This window comes from Trachypithecus francoisi, unplaced genomic scaffold, assembly GCF_009764315.1.
Source record: "Trachypithecus francoisi isolate TF-2019V2 unplaced genomic scaffold, Tfra_2.0 Lachesis_group17, whole genome shotgun sequence".
Taxonomy (NCBI): domain Eukaryota; kingdom Metazoa; phylum Chordata; class Mammalia; order Primates; family Cercopithecidae; genus Trachypithecus; species Trachypithecus francoisi.
In genome coordinates this window covers 53,326,391-53,331,969 of record NW_022681462.1, presented here as the reverse complement: position 1 = coordinate 53,331,969, position 5,579 = coordinate 53,326,391, and the positions used below count along the sequence as shown (strand labels likewise).

Below are 5,579 nucleotides of genomic sequence, written 5' to 3'. Positions count from 1 at the left end.
ACGCCGGGTCTAGCTGCATTTTCTCGGGCCCACCAATAATGAGAAGCAGATGAACTAGGAAAGAAGGGAATTTATTGCTATAACCAGACACAGGGAGAAGGCCGGAGATAATTCCACCAGACCAATTCAAAGTGTTACAATTTTCTTAGTGCTTCTGTAGGTTGAGGTTATGAGCCTAAGAGCAGTCTAACATTCACCTAAGTCTATTGGTAACTAATTTTGTTGCAACTAGAAGATCAGAGGCAAAAAATGCTTGCTAAGTCCGATTAAACTGTGGGGGCCTCAGTACTTTCAAGGCCTGTCTACTGTGGTACCAGAGTGATTATTTCTATCTTATCTCCTTTACAGCTTGGTCTGGCAAGCTGCCTTAGACTCTCCAATGAATCTATTCAAACAGCTGCCTCTGTTATCTTGACTCGTCTCAGATTTCGTTGACTCCTGGCACAAGGGAAGTATGACTGTCTCTATTATTTTGGTTTGCTCCAGGTTAGGGAGAAGCCCACGCAAGGCATCTACTGACCGTATGTTTCATTCCTAGCTTTGATGTCTGGGCACTGATTTCCCTAGGTTTAACGATTTGCTCAGTGTTAAGGCAGCACTATGGAAACCTGTCTGTCTAACTGGAGTGCTATGCAGGCCTGTGTGTGTGACTGTCATGCAGCCCCGTCTGTGCGATTGTCAGGGAGAATTGGCCTGCCACAGATTCGCATATACATGGCCAAAGGAACAACTCCACGTTTTCTAAAAGGCCTAGAGAACATCTACCAGGTGCCTCTCCTCTTTCCCTTTGTGTTCGTTATTTTCGTGAATTACTGGTTCCAGCCAAAAGGCCATTTTATTACTTTCAAAATATGTGGTTTTATTTTTTCATTCTTATACATTTCCAAAATAATGTTTCTAAAAAATAATAACTGACCTTTAGTACTCCCAACCTCATTATTTTCCTTTCCCAAAATTTCCTTCAGTAGAAATATAAACAAGTTCACCCAAATTAGTCACTGAAGCTCTTCAACTTCCTTTTCCTTTTCATTATGAATGTCAAGTCTGTGTCAATCATTGTGTGTGTGACAGTGACCACAACATACTCTATGCCCTCAAGAAACTCATCCTCTAGGAGGTGGCCAAAGCAGTAAGGGGTGCAAACACAGTGTGACATGTGCCATAACAGAGGAAGTTCAGTAGGTTATGTCTCATTGGTGTCAGGGAAGGCTTCTTGGAGGAAAGCACTTCTTTTTTTTAATTTATTTTTTATTATTATACTTTAAGTTCTAGGGTACATGTGCACAACATGCAGGTTTGTTACATATGTATACATGTGCCATGTTGGTGTGCTGCACCCATTAACTCATCATTTACATTAGGTATATCTCCTAATGCTATCACTCCCCACTCCCTCCATCCCACGTCAGGCCCCGGTGTGTGATGTTCCCCACCCTGTGTCCAAGTGTTCTCAGTGTTCCATTCCCACCTACGAGTGAGAACATGTGGTGTTTGGTTTTCTGTCCTTGCAATAGTTTGCTCAGAATGATGGTTTCCAGCTTTATCCATGTCCCTACAAAGGACATGAACTCATTCTTTTTTATGGCTGCATAGTATTCCTTGGTGTATATGTGCCGCATTTTCTTTATCCAGTCTATCATTGATGGACATTTGGGTTGGTTCCAAGTCTTTGCTATTATGAATAGTGCCACAATAAACATATGTGTGCATGTGTCTTTTTAGCAGCATGATTTATAATCCTTTGGGTATATACCCAGTAATGGGATGGTTGGGTCAAATGGTATTTCTAGTTCTAGATCCTTGAGGAATCGCTACACTGTCTTCCACAATGGTTGAACTAGTTTACAGTCCCCACCAACAGTGTAAAAGTGTTCCTATTTCTCCACATCCTCTCCAGCACCTGTTTTTCCTGACTTTTTAATGATCACCATTCTAACTGGTGTGAGATGGTATCTCATTGTGATTTTGATTTGCATTTCTCTGATGGCCAGTGATGATGAGCATTTTTTCATGTGTCTGTTGGCTGCATAAACATCTTCTTTTGAGAAGTGTCTGTTCATATTCTTTGCCCATTTTTTGATGGGATTGTTTGATTTTTTCTTGTAAATTTGCTTAAGTTCTTTGTAGACTCTGGATATTAGTCCTTTGTCAGATGGGTAGATTGTAAAAATTTTCTCCCATTCTGTAGGTTGCCTGTTCACTCTGATGGTAGTTTCTTTTGCTGTGCAGTAGCTCTTTAGTTGAATTAGATGACATTTGTCTATTTTGGCTTTTGTTGTCATTGCTTTTGGTGTTTTAGTCATGAAGTCCTTGCCCATGCCTATGTTCTGAATGGTATTGCCTAGGTTTTCTTCTAGGGTTTTTATGGTTTTAAGTCTAACATTTAAGTCTTTAATCCATCTTGAATTAATTTTCGTATAAGGTGTAAGGAAGGGATCCAGTTTCAGCTTTCTACATATGACTAGCTAGTTTTCCCAGCACCATTTATTAAATAGGTAATGCTTTCCCCATTTCTTGTTTTTGTCAGGTTTGTCAAAGATCATATGGTTGTAGATGTGTGGTATTATTTCTGAGGGCTCTGTTCTGTTCCATCGGTCTATATATCTGTTTTGGTACCAGTACCATGCTGTTTTGGTTACCATAGCCTTGTAATATAGTTTGAAGTCAGGTAGTATGATGCCTCCAGCTTTGTTCTTTTTGCTTACGATTGTCTTGGCAATGTGGGCTCTTTTTTGCTCCATATGAACTTTAGTTTTTTCCAATTCTGTGAAGAAAGTCATTGGTATCTTGATGGGGATGGCATTGAATCTATACATTACTCCCATTCACAATTGCTTCAAAAAGAATAAAATACCTAGGAATCCAACGTACAAGGGATGTAAAGGACCTCTTCAAGGAGAACTACAAACCACTGCTCAATAAAATAAAAGAGGACACAAATAAATGAAAGAACATTCCATGCTCATGGATAGGAAGAATCAATATGGTGAAACTGGCCATACTGCCCAAGGAAAACACTTCTAAGCAGGGACCTGAATGAGAAGGAGTTAGCCAGAGTAAGCTGGAAAAACAGAGCTCCAGGCAGAGAAAGTGGCTTCTACAAAGACTAGTAAGAAAAACCGTTGTATGTATGATGTTGGGTATTTAGGCAGTTTATGAGGATTAGAGCCCAGGGCAAACTAATCAGAGCAGTCTGAGCTGTGTGAGGTCTGCAAAATTAATCAGGCTCACAGAGATATGAGTGTGGGAGTATGGTTATGCCCCTCACTCATGCCTGTGGGCAATTTTTTTTTTTTTTTTTGAGGCAGGGTCTTGCTTTGTTGCCCAGGCTAGAGCACAGTGTTCTAATCAAGGCTCACTGCAGCCTTGACCTCCCAGGCACCAGCGATCTTCTGATCTCACCCTCCTGAGTACTTGGGACCTCGGTTGTGTGCCACCATCCCTGGCTAATTTTTTATTTTTTTGTTTTTTGTTTTGTTTTTTTTTTGGTAGAGACAGGGTCCCACTGTGTTGCCCAGGCTGGTCTCGAACACCTGGGCTCAAGTGAACTTCCTTTCTCAGCTCCCAGTGAGTTAAGATTACAGGTGTGAGCCACAATGCCTGGCCTACCCACACATTTCTGCATGAATTTCCTTTCAGGAGAGTGGGGAAATGATGAAAATTGTGTGTTATATAAGGTTTTGCCTAATGGGTGAGAACCACTGGTGTAGACCATGCTGAAGACAATCGGGAGCCCCTGAAAATGTTCAAGCAGGGGAGTGACATGATCAGACCTGCATTTTGGGAAGATCGCTCTGGCTGTAATGTGGAGAACAGATTGTAAGGAGCCAGCCAAGGTAGCATGAAGACCAGCTGGATGACTGTTGCCATATTCCAGGTGAGAAATGAGTATGGCCTGAAGTAAGGTGTTAGTAACAGAAATACAGAAAGAACATAATGATATTTTCTCCCTAGATTCTCTAAAGAGTTAGCTTCACTTTTCCCAGAAATATATGCTGTCAAGATCAACTGAATGGTAATATTTCAGACATCCTGAAAGATAATGGGGAAATACAGTTATGTGTCGCATAATGACATTTTGATCAATGATAGACCAAATATAATAGTGGTTCCATAAGACTATAATAATTGTGTCACAGCTCTTTTAGAATTTGTCAAGCAGGCTTTTTGATTTTTGCCAGAAAGCCCAGAATAAAAGAAAAGACTCTGAGCACTTTGTGAGGCCAAGGTGGGTGGAACACTTGAGGTCAGGAGTTTGAGACCAGCGTGGCCAACATGGTGAAACCCTGTCTCTACTAAAAATACAAAAATTAGCCAGGCGTGGTAGTGGGCACCTGTAATCCCAGCTACTCGGGAGGCTGAGGCAGGAGAATTGCTCAAACTCAGGAGGTGGAGGTTGCAGTGAGCCAGGATCATGCCACTGCACTGCAGCCTGGGCAACAGAGTGAGACTCCATCCCCCACCCCACTCCCAAAAAGACTATAATACTGTATTTTTATTCTACCTTTTCTGTGTTTAGATATGTCTAGATACATGAATACTTACCATTGTGTTACAGTTGCCTATAGTATTCAGTACAGTGATATGCTGTACAGGTTTGTAACCCAGGAGCGATAGGTTATCCCCCTGTCATCTGGATGTGTAGTGGGCTATACCACCGAGGTTTGTGTAAGTGCAGTCTGAGATGTTTGCACTACGATGAAATTGCTTAACAATGAATTTCTGAAAACACATTCTCAATATTAAGTGACACATGACACAGTATGTTTACAACAGGGATGTTTCCCATATTTCTCAAATCGTATCAGCAGTGTAATGGTTAAAAGACTAGACTCATCTGGGCGCAGTGGCTCACGCCTGTAATCCCAGCACTTTGGGAGTCTGAGGCGGGTGGATCGTGAGGTCAAGCATTCGAGACCAGCCTGGCCAACATAGTGAAACCCCGTCTCTACTAAAAATTCAAAAAATTAGCTGGGCGTGGTGGCGGGAGACTGTAATCCCAGCTACTCAGGAGGCTGAGGCAGGAGAATCGCTTGAACCTGGGAGGTGGAGGTTGCAGTGAGCTGAGTTCACACCACTGTACTCCAGCCCAGGCAACAGTATGAGACTATGTCTCAAAAAAAAAAAAAGTCTACACTCTGGTTAAGAGGTTTGAATCCTCACATTCTGACATTTAAGAGCCCCGGCCTTGGGCAAAATCCCTCAACTCTAAGCCCCAGTTTATTTTTCAGTGAAATGGAGATTTCAACTGTTGCTACCATGTTGTAATTTCATGAACATAGATATCCACTTCACCTACTTTTTAGACCAGCCCTGGCTCTAAGTAGAGACAATTTCAAAAGCAAATTGTTCAGTTATCTTTTGAGTAGTAGTATTAAATTTATACTCAACCATCTACATGATCAGAGTTTGACCCATTTGTGACAAATTTCGGACAATTCTAGGATTAGAATGGCTGCCTATAATTTTAGGTTATAGAAGAGAGTGAAACTTATCTGTTGGCACCAGGTTTTAACCCAATGGTAGATGTCCCCTTCTTATAATTTGTTAACATGTTGGGTGATCATGAAGAAGTACTT

General features: G+C 41.5%; 1 non-coding gene across 1 annotated transcript; it reads left to right on the top strand.

Moving 5' to 3' along the window:
* Positions 1–4,128: 4,128 nt before the first annotated feature.
* On the top strand, positions 4,129–4,190 carry LOC117063123. Its single transcript, XR_004428740.1, has one exon. It is a non-coding gene; the product is annotated as a U7 small nuclear RNA (small nuclear RNA).
* Positions 4,191–5,579: the final 1,389 nt, after the last annotated feature.